This window comes from Stenella coeruleoalba (genome assembly GCF_951394435.1).
Source record: "Stenella coeruleoalba genome assembly, chromosome: 7".
NCBI lineage: Eukaryota > Metazoa > Chordata > Mammalia > Artiodactyla > Delphinidae > Stenella > Stenella coeruleoalba.
In genome coordinates this window covers 7600757-7614610 of record NC_137153.1, presented here as the reverse complement: position 1 = coordinate 7614610, position 13854 = coordinate 7600757, and the positions used below count along the sequence as shown (strand labels likewise).

Below are 13854 nucleotides of genomic sequence, written 5' to 3'. Positions count from 1 at the left end.
ATTCAGTTCCTGTGTAGCCAAGTTTACATTCCGTGTATTACTGATATCTTATGATGTTTCTTTTTCTGTGTGACTTACTTCAGTTAGAATCATCATACCTGAATCCACTCATTGTGCTGCTAAGGGCCTGATGACACAGATTTCATTGCTGAGTGATATTGCTTTGTAAGTAAATACCACAACTTCTTTATCCATTTTTCACTTTCTGCGATGTTGAACTTGTACTGTAAACGAGGTTCTTGTAAACAGAGCCGTTCCAAACTTTGGGGTGGCTGTGTCTTTTTGATCTTAATTTCCCTAAGCTATAGGACCATAAGTGGAAGTGCCCTAGGTTCTGTTGCTTTGTTTTTTAGATGTTTCAGGAAACACCATACACTTCTCCCGAGTGTCTGTTGGCAATTTACATCCCGCCCATCAGCATAACAAGGCTCCCAGTTCTCCATGGCCTGTCCTGCCTTTCTGGATTTTACACTTTTTTCAGATGGCCCTTTTGACTGGGGGGAAGTGAGACTTCATTGTAGTGCAGATTTCCTTTGCAAGCTTGCTTGGTTGGCCAAAAAGGGCGTATGCGTTTTTTCCTGAATATATTCAGGAAAAAACGCATACGCCCTTTTTGGCCAAGTGCATCATTGTGGACGTTCTGCCTCTTTTCCTATGCTTTCAATGCAATTGCAGTCTACCTCCTGAAATCGGTTTCCTGCAATTCTGCCCCGCTTTCAAGTCCTCTTGGCAGCCTTACTTCAGTCTATTTTTGGACGATAGCTGTCATTTATAACTCTGCAGGTTTGTGAATTACAGTGCCCCTGAGCTCCTTTCTTCAACTCGCTTTCTTGTGACCTGGCCGCAACACCGCAGGATGGCTTCAGGCCTAATCTCGTTCCGGCCCGGCATGCTGAGCCTTTGGTTAATTCCTCTTCCTGGTGGGAAATGAGAGTAAAATTTGCGCGTCCAGACACCTCCAGCTAGCCTCTCATTGGTTCTCGCTATTCCTGTTCATCTTCCGCAGAAATTGCAAACTGGGCCAAACAGGAGGTTAAAGGGACTGACTCTCCAAGTGGGGAGAGTGTTAGTAAAGCGTCTGGAATGTTGCACCCGAGTACCAGGGGAGGAAAACTGAGACATATTTGAACACGTCTCCCGATCACATGGTTGATCATACTCTAGGTTCCACATGCATGTTTTAGCTGAAGGAAGAATACCTTAAACCTGGGTAGTTGAAACCCGTGGAATGGGTACCATGCAATATGACTTCAAAGGGTCTTCATTTGCTCACCGAACCTCTCCAATCCTATCACTGCTGCGTTTATGCCCCTGTACACATGCTTGATTCTCTTTCGGAGACATAGCAATTCTTAGGTTTTAAGATACTTACAAGTCAGGTACATTCTTAGGCGTTTAATATGCGGTGTTGAGTCCATTTCGTTGAGCAAGGAGTAGCTCTTGTTTATTCCATATTTGGCTTAAGGAACTTTTCTGTGCTCATTTCAATCTCTGGTTTTATGCAGCACCCCAACTCACCTTTACCCTTAAGCAAGCATAAGTTGGTTTTCTAAATTTGAGACCCTGTTCTGTTCTGTAATTCAGTTCCTGTGTAGCCAAGTTTCCATTCCGTGTATTACTGATATCTTATGATGTTTCTTTTTCTGTGTGACTTATTTCAGTTAGAATCATCATACCTGAATCCACTCATTGTGATGCTAAGGGCCTGATGACATAGATTTCATTGCTGAGTGATACTGCATTGTACGTAAGTACCACAAGTTCTTTATCGATTTTTCACTTTCTGTGATATTGAACTTGTACGGTAAACGAGGTTCTTGTAAACGGAGGTGTCCCAAACTTTGGGGTGGCTGTGTCTTTTTGATTTTAATTTCCCTAAGCTATAGGACCATAAGTGGAAGTGCCCTAGGCTCTGTTGCTTTGTTTTTTAGATGTTTCAGGAAACACCATACACTTCTCCCGAGTGGTTGTTGGCAATTTACATCCCGCCCATCAGCATAACAAGGCTCCCAGTTCTCCATGGCCTGTCCTGCCTTTCTGGATTTTACACTTTTTTCAGATGGCCCTTTTGACCGGGGGGAAGTGAGACTTCATTGTAGTGCAGATTTCCTTTGCAAGCTTGCTTGGTTCGCCAAAAAGGGCGTATGCGTTTTTTCCTGAATATATTCAGGAAAAAACGCATACGCCCTTTTTGGCCAAGTGCATCATTGTGGACGTTCTGCCTCTTTTCCTATGCTTTCAATGCAATTCCAGTCTACCTCCTGAAATTGGTTTCCTGCAATTCTGCCCCGCTTTCAAGTCCTCTTGGCAGCCTTACTTCAGTCTATTTTTGGACGATAGCTGTCATTTATAACTCTGCAGGTTTGTGAATTACAGTGCCCCTGAGCTCCTATCTTCAACTCGCTTTCTTGTGACCTGGCCGCAACACCGCAGGATGGCTTCAGGCCCTAATCTGGTTCCGGCACGGCACGCTGAGCCTTTGGTTATTTCCTCTTCCTGGTGGGAAATGAGAGTTAAATTTGCCCGTCCAGACACCTCCAGCTAGTCTCTCATTGGTTCTCGCTATTCCTGTTCATCTTCCGCAGAAATTGCAAACTGGGCCAAACAGGAGGTTAAAGGCGCTGACTCTCCAAGTGGGGAGAGTGTTAGTAAAGCGTCTGGAATGTTGCACCCGAGTACCAGGGGAGGAAAACTGAGACATATTTGAACACGTCTCCCGTTCACATGGTTGATCATACTCTGGGTTCCACATGCATGTTTTAGCTGAAGGAAGAATACCTTAAACCTGGGTAGTTGAAACCCGTGGAATGGGTACCATGCAATATGATTTCAAAGGGTCTTCATTTGCTCACCGAACCTCTCCAATCCTATCACTGCTGCGTTTATGCCCCTGTACACATGCTTGATTCTCTTTCGGAGACATAGCAATCCATAGGTTTTAAGATACTTACTAGTCAGGTACATTCTTAGGCGTTTAATATGCGGTGTTGAGTCCATTTCGTTGAGCAAGGAGTAGCTCTTGTCTATTCCATATTTGACTTAAGGAACTTTATCTGTGCTCATTTCAATCTCTGGTTTTATGCAGCACCCCAACTCACCTTTACCCTTAAGCAAGCATAAGTTGGTTTTCTAAATTTGAGACCCTGTTCTGTTCTGTAATTCAGTTCCTGTGTAGCCAAGTTTACATTCCGTGTATTACTGATATCTTATGATGTTTCTTTTTCTGTGTGACTTACTTCAGTTAGAATCATCATACCTGAATCCACTCATTGTGCTGCTAACGGCCTGATGACACAGATTTCATTGCTGAGTGATATTTCTTTGTAAGTAAATACGACAACTTCTTTATCCATTTTTCACTTTCTGCGATGTTGAACTTGTACTGTAACGAGGTTCTTGTAAACAGAGCCGTTCCAAACTTTGGGGTGGCTGTGTCTTTTTGATTTTAATTTCCCTAAGCTATAGGACCATAAGTGGAAGTGCCCTAGGCTCTGTTGCTTTGTTTTTTAGATGTTTCAGGAAACACCATACACTTCTCCCCAGTGTCTGTTGGCAATTTACATCCCGCCCATCAGCATAACAAGGCTCCCAGTTCTCAATGGCCTGTTGCCTTTCTGGATTTTACACTTTTTACAGATGGCCTTTTTGACCGGGGGGAAGTGAGACTTCATTGTAGTGCAGATTTCCTTTGCAAGCTTGCTTGGTTGGCCAAAAAGGGCGTATGCGTTTTTTCCTGAATATATTCAGGAAAAAACGCATACGCCCTTTTTGGCCAAGTGCATCATTGTGGACGTTCTGCCTCTTTTCCTATGCTTTCAATGCAATTCCAGTCTACCTCCTGAAATCGGTTTCCTGCAATTCTGCCCCGCTTTCAAGTCCTCTTGGCAGCCTTACTTCAGTCTATTTTTGGACGATAGCTGTCATTTATAACTCTGCAGGTTTGTGAATTACAGTGCCCCTGAGCTCCTTTCTTCAACTCGCTTTCTTTTGAGCTGGCCGCAACACCACAGGATGGCTTCAGGCCCTAATCTGGTTCCGGTACGGCACGCTGAGCCTTTGGTTATTTCCTCTTCCTGGTGGGAAATGAGAGTTAAATTTGCCCGTCCAGACACCTCCAGCTAGCCTCTCATTGGTTCTCGCTATTCCTGTTCATCTTCCGCAGAAATTGCAAACTGGGCCAAACAGGAGGTTAAAGGCGCTGACTCTCCAAGTGGGGAGAGTGTTAGTAAAGCGTCTGGAATGTTGCACCCGAGTACCAGGGAGGAAAACTGACACATATTTGAACACGTCTCCCGTTCACATGGTTGATCATACTTGGGTTCCACATGCATGTTTTAGCTGAAGGAAGAATACCTTAAACCTTGAGAGTTGAGACCCGTGTAATGGGTACCATGCAATATGACTTCAAAGGGTCTTCATTTGCTCACCGAACCTCTCCAATCCTATCACTGCTGCGTTTATGCCCCTGTACACATGCTTGATTCTCTTTTGGAGACATAGCAATCCATAGGTTTTCCGATACTTACTAGTCAGGTACATTCTTAGGCGTTTAATATGCGGTGTTGAGTCCATTTCGTTGAGCAAGGAGTAGCTCTTGTCTATTCCATATTTGACTTAAGGAACTTTATCTGTGCTCATTTCAATCTCTGGTTTTATGCAGCACCCCAACTCACCTTTACCCTTAAGCAAGCATAAGTTGGTTTTCTAAATTTGAGACACTGTTCTGTTCTGTAATTCAGTTCCTGTGTAGCCAAGTTTACATTCCATGTATTACTGATATCTTATGATGTTTCTTTTTCTGTGTGACTTATTTCAGTTAGAATCATCATACCTGAATCCACTCATTGTGCTGCTAAAGGCCTGATGACATAGATTTCATTGCTGAGTGATATTGCTTTGTAAGTGAATACCACAACTTCTTTATCCATTTTTCACTTTCTGCGATGTTGAACTTGTACTGTAAACGAGGTTCTTGTAAACAGAGCCGTTCCAAACTTTGGGGTGGCTGTGTCTTTTTGATTTTAATTTCCCTAAGCTATAGGACCATAAGTGGCAGTGCCCTAGGCTCTGTTGCTTTGTTTTTTAGATGTTTCAGGAAACACCATACACTTCTCCCAAGTGTCTGTTGGCAATTTACATCCCGCCCATCAGCATAACAAGGCTCCCAGTTCTCCATGGCCTGTCCTGCCTTTCTGGATTTTACACTTTTTTCAGATGGCCCTTTTGACCGGGGGGGAAGTGAGACTTCATTGTAGTGCAGATTTCCTTTGCAAGCTTGCTTGGTTGGCCAAAAAGGGCGTATGCGTTTTTTCCTGAATATATTCAGGAAAAAACGCATACGCCCTTTTTGGCCAAGTGCATCATTGTGGACGTTCTGCCTCTTTTCCTATGCTTTCAATGCAATTCCAGTCTACCTCCTGAAATCGGTTTCCTGCAATTCTGCCCCGCTTTCAAGTCCTCTTGGCAGCCTTACTTCAGTCTATTTTTGGACGATAGCTGTCATTTATAACTCTGCAGGTTTGTGAATTACAGTGCTCCTGAGCTCCTTTCTTCAACTCGCTTTCTTGTGACCTGGCCGCAACACCGGAGGATGGCTTCAGGCCCTAATCTGGTTCCGGCCCGGCATGCTGAGCCTTTGGTTAATTCCTCTTCCTGGTGGGAAATGAGAGTAAAATTTGCCCGTCCAGACACCTCCAGCTAGCCTCTCATTGGTTCTCGCTGTTCCTGTTCATCTTCCGCAGAAATTGCAAACTGGGCCAAACAGGAGGTTAAAGGGACTGACTCTCCAAGTGGGGAGAGTGTTAGTAAAGCGTCTGGAATGTTGCACCCGAGTACCAGGGGAGGAAAACTGAGACATATTTGAACACGTCTCCCGATCACATGGTTGATCATACTCTAGGTTCCACATGCATGTTTTAGCTGAAGGAAGAATACCTTAAACCTGGGTAGTTGAAAGCCGTGGAATGGGTACCATGCAATATGACTTCAAAGGGTCTTCATTTGCTCACCGAACCTCTCCAATCCTATCACTGCTGCGTTTATGCCCCTGTACACATGCTTGATTCTCTTTCGGAGACATAGCAATCCATAGGTTTTCCGATACTTACTAGTCAGGTACATTCTTAGGCGTTTAATATGAGGTGTTGTGTCCATTTCGTTGAGCAAGGAGTAGCTCTTGTCTATTCCATATTTGACTTAAGGAACTTTATCTGTGCTCATTTCAATCTCTGGTTTTATGCAGCACCCCAACTCACCTTTACCCTTAAGCAAGCATAAGTTGGTTTTCTAAATTTGAGACCCTGTTCTGTTCTGTAATTCAGTTCCTGTGTAGCCAAGTTTACATTCCGTGTATTACTGATATCTTATGATGTTTCTTTTTCTGTGTGACTTATTTCAGTTAGAATCATCATACCTGAATCCACTCATTGTGCTGCTAAGGGCCTGATGACATAGATTTCATTGCTGAGTGATATTGCTTTGTAAGTGAATACCACAACTTCTTTATCCATTTTTCACTTTCTGCGATGTTGAACTTGTACTGTAAACGAGGTTCTTGTAAACAGAGGCGTCCCAAACTTTGGGGTGGCTGTGTCTTTTTGATTTTAATTTCCCTAAGCTATAGGACCATAAGTGGCAGTGCCCTAGGCTCTGTTGCTTTGTTTTTTAGATGTTTCAGGAAACACCATACACTTCTCCCGAGTGTCTGTTGGCAATTTACATCCCGCCCATCAGCATAACAAGGCTCCCAGTTCTCCATGGCCTGTCCTGCCTTTCTGGATTTTACACCTTTTTCAGATGGCCCTTTTGACCGGGGGGAAGTGAGACTTCATTGTAGTGCAGATTTCCTTTGCAAGCTTGCTTGGTTGGCCAAAAAGTGCGTATGCGTTTTTTCCTGAATATATTCAGGAAAAAACGCATACGCCCTTTTTGGCCAAGTGCATCATTGTGGACGTTCTGCCTCTTTTCCTATGCTTTCAATGCAATTCCAGTCTACCTCCTGAAATCGGTTTCCTGCAATTCTGCCCCGCTTTCAAGTCCTCTTGGCAGCCTTACTTCAGTCTATTTTTGGACGATAGCTGTCATTTATAACTCTGCAGGTTTGTGAATTACAGTGCCCCTGAGCTCCTTTCTTCAACTCGCTTTCTTTTGAGCTGGCCGCAACACCGCAGGATGGCTTCAGGCCCTAATCTGGTTCCGGCCTGGCATGCTGAGCCTTTGGTTAATTCCTCTTCCTGGTGGGAAATGAGAGTTAAATTTGCCCGTCCAGACACCTCCAGCTAGCCTCTCATTGGTCCTCGCTATTCCTGTTCATCTTCCGCAGAAATTGCAAACTGGGCCAAACAGGAGGTTAAAGGCGCTGACTCTCCAAGTGGGGAGAGTGTTCGTTAAGCATCTGGAATGTTGCACCCGAGTACCAGGGGACCAAAAGTGAGACATATTTGAACATGTCTCCCGATCACATGGTTGATCATACTCTGGGTTCCACATGCATGTTTTAGCTGAAGGAAGAATACCTTAAACCTGGAGAGTTGAGACCCGTGGAATGGGTACCATGCAATATGACTTCAAAGGGTCTTCATTTGCTCACCGAACCTCTCCAATCCTATCACTGCTGTGTTTATGCCCCGGTACATATGCTTGATTCTCTTTCGGAGACATAGCAATCCATAGGTTTTAAGATACTTACTAGTCAGGTACATTCTTAGGCGTTTAATATGGGGTGTTGGGTCCATTTCGTTGAGCAAGGAGTAGCTCTTGTCTATTCCATATTTGACTTAAGGAACGTTATCTGTGCTCATTTGAATCTCTGGTTTTATGCAGCACCGCAACTCACCTTTACCCTTAAGCAAGCATAAGTTGGTTTTCTAAATTTGAGACCCTGTTCTGTTCTGTAATTCAGTTCCTGTGTAGCCAAGTTTACATTCCGTGTATTACTGATATCTTATGGTGTTTCTTTTTCTGTGTGACTTATTTCAGTTAGAATCATCATACCTGAATCCACTCATTGTGATGCTAAGGGCCTGATGACATAAATTTCATTGCTGAGTGATATTGCTTTGTAAGTGAATACCACAACTTCTTTATCCATTTTTCACTTTCTGCGATGTTGAACTTGTACTGTAAACGAGGTTCTTGTAAACAGAGGCGTCCCAAACTTTGGGGTGGCTGTGTCTTTTTGATTTTAATTTCCCTAAGCTATAGGACCATAAGTGGCAGTGCCCTAGGCTCTGTTGCTTTGTTTTTTAGATGTTTCAGGAAACACCATACACTTCTCCGGAGTGGTTGTTGGCAATTTACATCCCGCCCATCAGCATAACAAGGCTCCCAGTTCTCCATGGCCTGTCCTGCCTTTCTGGATTTTACACTTTTTTCAGATGGCCCTTTTGACCGGGGGGAAGTGAGACTTCATTGTAGTGCAGATTTCCTTTGCAAGCTTGCTTGGTTGGCCAAAAAGGGCGTATGCGTTTTTTCCTGAATATATTCAGGAAAAAACGCATACGCCCTTTTTGGCCAAGTGCATCATTGTGGACGTTCTGCCTCTTTTCCTATGCTTTCAATGCAATTCCAGTCTACCTCCTGAAATCGGTTTCCTGCAATTCTGCCCCGCTTTCAAGTCCTCTTGGCAGCCTTACTTCAGTCTATTTTTGGACGATAGCTGTCATTTATAACTCTGCAGGTTTGTGAATTACAGTGCCCCTGAGCTCCTTTCTTCAACTCGCTTCTTGTGACCTGGCCGCAACACCGCAGGATGGCTTCAGGCCCTAATCTGGATCCGGCCCGGCATGCTGAGCCTTTGGTTAATTCCTCTTCCTGGTGGGAAATGAGAGTTAAATTTGCCCGTCCAGACACCTCCAGCTAGCCTCTCATTGGTTCTCGCTATTCCTGTTCATCTTCCGCAGAAATTGCAAACTGGGCCAAACAGGAGGTTAAAGGGACTGACTCTCCAAGTGGGGAGAGTGTTAGTAAAGCGTCTGGAATGTTGCATCCGAGTACCAGTGGAGGAAAACTGAGACATATTTGAACACGTCTCCCGATCACATGGTTGATCATACTCTAGGTTCCACATGCATGTTTTAGCTGAAGGAAGAATACCTTAAACCTGGGTAGTTGAAACCCGTGGAATGGGTACCATGCAATATGACTTCAAAGGGTCTTCATTTGCTCACCGAACCTCTCCAATCCTATCACTGCTGCGTTTATGCCCCTGTACACATGCTTGATTCTCTTTCGGAGACATAGCAATCCATAGGTTTTAAGATACTTACTAGTCAGGTACATTCTTAGGCGTTTAATATGGGGTGTTGTGTCCATTTCGTTGAGCAAGGAGTAGCTCTTGTCTATTCCATATTTGGCTTAAGGAACGTTATCTGTGCACATTTGAATCTCTGGTTTTATGCAGCACCCCAACTCACCTTTACCCTTAAGCAAGCATAAGTTGGTTTTCTAAATTTGAGACCCTGTTCTGTTCTGTAATTCAGTTCCTGTGTAGCCAAGTTGACATTCCGTGTATTACTGATATCTTATGATGTTTCTTTTTCTGTGTGACTTATTTCAGTTAGAATCATCGTACCTGAATCCACTCATTATGCTGCTACGGGCCTGATGACATAGATTTCATTGCTGAGTGATACTGCATTGTACGTAAGTACCACAAGTTCTTTATCCATTTTTCACTTTCTGTGATATTGAACTTGTACGGTCAACGAGGTTCTTGTAAACAGAGGCGTCCCAAACTTTGGGGTGGCTGTGTCTTTTTGATTTTAATTTCCCTAAGCTATAGGACCATAAGTGGCAGTGCCCTAGGCTCTGTTGCTTTGTTTTTTAGATGTTTCAGGAAACACCATACACTTCTCCCGAGTGTCTGTTGACAATTTACATCCCGCCCATCAGCATAACAAGGCTCCCAGTTCTCCATGGCCTGTCCTGCCTTTCTGGATTTTACACCTTTTTCAGATGGCCCTTTTGACCGGGGGGAAATGAGACTTGTTTGTAGTGCAGATTTCCTTTGCAAGTTTGCTTGGTTGGCCAAAAAGGGCGTATGCGTTTTTTCCTGAATATATTCAGGAAAAAACGCATACGCCCTTTTTGGCCAAGTGCATCATTGTGGACGTTCTGCCTCTTTTCCTATGCTTTCAATGCAATTCCAGTCTACCTCCTGAAATCGGTTTCCTGCAATTCTGCCCCGCTTTCAAGTCCTCTTGGCAGCCTTACTTCAGTATATTTTTGGACGATAGCTGTCATTTATAACTCTGCAGGTTTGTGAATTACAGTGCCCCTGAGCTCCTTTCTTCAACTCGCTTTCTTTTGAGCTGGCCGCAACACCGCAGGATGGCTTCAGGCCCTAATCTGGTTCCGGCACGGCACGCTGAGCCTTTGGTTAATTCCTCTTCCTGGTGGGAAATGATAGTTAAATTTGCCCGTCCAGACACCTCCAGCTAGTCTCTCATTGGTTCTCGCTAGTCCTGTTCATTTTCCGCAGAAATTGCAAACTGAGCCAAACAGGAGGTTAAAGGGACTGACTCTCCAAGTCGGGAGAGTGTTAGTAAAGCGTCTGGAATGTTGCACCCGAGTACCAGGGTACGAAAACTGAGACATATTTGAACACGTCTCCCGATCACATGGTTGATCATACTCTGGGTTCCACATGCATGTTTTAGCTGAAGGAAGAATACCTAAAACCTGGGTAGTTGAAACCCGTGGAATGGGTACCATGCAATATGACTTTAAAGGGTCTTCATTTGCTCACCGAACCTCTGCAATCCTATCACTGCTGCATTTATGCCCCTGTACACATGCTTGATTCTCTTTCGGAGACATAGCAATCCATAGGTTTTAAGATACTTACTAGTCAGGTACATTCTTAGGCGTTTAATATGGGGTGTTGAGTCCATTTCGTTGAGCAAGGAGTAGCTCTTGTCTATTCCATATTTGGCTTAAGGAACTTTATCTGTGCTCATTTCAATCTCTGGTTTTATGCAGCACCCCAACTCACCTTTACCCTTAAGCAAGCATAAGTTGGTTTTCTAAATTTGAGTCCCTGTTCTGTTCTGTAATTCAGTTCCTGTGTAGCCAAGTTTACATTCCGTGTATTACTGATATCTTATGATGTTTCTTTTTCTGTGTGACTTATTTCAGTTAGAATCATCATACCTGAATCCACTCATTGTGTTGCTAATGGCCTGGTGACATAGATTTCATTGCTGAGTGATATTGCTTTGTAAGTAAATACCGCAACTTCTTTATCCATTTTTCACTTTCTGAGATGTTGAACTTGTACTGAAAACGAGTTTCTTGTAAACAGAGCCGTTCCAAACTTTGGGGTGGCTGTGTCTTTTTGATTTTAATTTCCCTAAGCTATAGGACCATAAGTGGAAGTGCCCTAGGCTCTGTTGCTTTGTTTTTTAGATGTTTCAGGAAACACCATACACTTCTCCCTAGTGTCTGTTGGCAATTTACATCCCGCCCATCAGCATAACAAGGCTCCCAGTTCTCCATGGCCTGTCCTGCCTTTCTGGATTTTACACTTTTTTCAGATGGCCCTTTTGACCGGGGGGAAGTGAGACTTCTTTGTAGTGCAGATTTCCTTTGCAAGCTTGCTTGGTTGGCCAAAAAGGGCGTATGCTTTTTTTCCTGAATATATTCAGGAAAAAACGCCTACGCCCTTTTTGGCCAAGTGCATCACTGTGGACGTTCTGCCTCTTTTCCTATGCTTTCAATGCAATTCCAGTCTACCTCCTGAAATCGGTTTCCTGCAATTCTGCCCCGCTTTCAAGTCCTCTTGGCAGCCTTACTTCAGTGTATTTTTGGACGATAGCTGTCATTTATAACTCTACAGGTTTGTGAATTACAGTGCCCCTGAGCTCCTTTCTTCAACTCGCTTTCTTTTGAGCTGGCCGCAACACCGCAGGATGGCTTCAGGCCCTAATCTGGTTCCGGCATGGCACGCTGAGCCTTTGGTTATTTCCTCTTCCTGGTGGGAAATGAGAGTTAAATTTGCCCGTCCAGAAACCTCCAGCTAGTCTCTCATTGGTTCTCCCTATTCCTGTTCATCTTCCGCAGAAATTGCAAACTGGGCCAAACAGGAGGTTAAAGGCACTGACTCTCCAAGTGGGGAGAGTGTTCGTTAAGCGTCTGGAATGTTGCACCCGAGTACCAGGGGACCAAAAGTGAGACATATTTGAACATGTCTCCCGATCACACAGTTGATCATACTCTGGGTTCCACATGCATGTTTTAGCTGAAGGAAGAATACCTTAAACCTGGAGAGTTGAGACCCGTGGAATGGGTACCATGCAATATGACTTCAAAGGGTCTTCATTTGCTCACCGAACCTCTCCAATCCTATCACTGCTGTGTTTATGCCCCGGTAGATACGCATGATTCTCTTTCGGAGAAATAGCAATCCATAGGTTTTAAGATACTTACTAGTCAGGTACATTCTTAGGCGTTTAATATGGGGTGTTGGGTCCATTTCGTTGAGCAAGGAGTAGCTCTTGTCTATTCCATATTTGGCTTAAGGAACGTTATCTGTGCTCATTTGAATCTCTGGTTTTATGCAGCACCCCAACTCACCTTTACCCTTAAGCAAGCATAAGTTGGTTTTCTAAATTTGAGACCCTGTTCTGTTCTGTAATTCAGTTCCTGTGTAGCCAAGTTTACATTCCGTGTATTAGTGATATCTTATGATGTTTCTTTTTCTGTGTGACTTATTTCAGTTAGAATCATCGTACCTGAATCCACTCATTATGCTTCTACGGGCCTGATGACATAGATTTCATTGCTGAGTGATACTGCATTGTACGTAAGTACCACAAGTTCTTTATCCATTTTTCACTTTCTGTGATATTGAACTTGTACGGTCAACGAGGTTCTTGTAAACAGAGGCGTCCCAAACTTTGGGGTGGCTGTGTCTTTTTGATTTTAATTTCCCTAAGCTATAGGACCATAAGTGGCAGTGCCCTAGGCTCTGTTGCTTTGTTTTTTAGATGTTTCCGGAAACACCATACACTTCTCCCGAGTGGTTGTTGGCAATTTACATCCCGCCCATCAGCATAACAAGGCTCCCAGTTCTCCATGGCCTGTCCTGCCTTTCTGGATTTTACACTTTTTTCAGATGGCCCTTTTGACCGGGGGGAAGTGAGACTTCATTGTAGTTCAGATTTCCTTTGCAAGCTTGCTTGGTTGGCCAAAAAGGGCGTATGCGTTTTTTCCTGAATATATTCAGGAAAAAACGCATACGCCCTTTTTGGCCAAGTGCATCATTGTGGACGTTCTGCCTCTTTTCCTATGCTTTCAATGCAATTCCAGTCTACCTCCTGAAATCGGTTTCCTGCAATTCTGCCCCGCTTTCAAATCCTCTTGGCAGCCTTACTTCAGTATATTTTTGGACGATAGCTGTCATTTATAACTCTGCAGGTTTGTGAATTACAGTGCCCCTGAACTCCTTTCTTCAACTCGCTTTCTTTTGAGCTGGCCGCAACACCGCAGGATGGCTTCAGGCCCTAATCTGGTTCCGGCACGGCACGATGAGCCTTTGGTTAATTCCTCTTCCAGGTGGGAAATGAGAGTTAAATTTCCCGTCCAGACACCTCCAGCTAGCCTCTCATTGGTTCTCGCTATTCCTGTTCATCTTCCGCAGAAATTGCAAACTGGGCCAGACAGGAGATTAAAGGGACTGACTCTCCAAGTGGGGAGAGTGTTAGTAAAGCGTCTGGATTGTTGCACCCGAGTACCAGGGTACGAAAACTGAGACATATTTGAACACGTCTCCCGATCACATGGTTGATCATACTCTAGGTTCCACATGCATGTTTTAGCTGAAGGAAGAATACCTAAAACCTGGGTAGTTGAAAC

General features: G+C 44.0%; 1 long non-coding RNA gene across 7 annotated transcripts in view; it reads left to right on the top strand.

Annotated features, from left to right (window-relative positions):
- LOC307189342 overlaps window positions 1-13854 on the top strand; it is a 417306-nt gene that overhangs the window by 312853 nt on the left and 90599 nt on the right. The gene's annotated exons all lie outside the window — the stretch shown is intronic.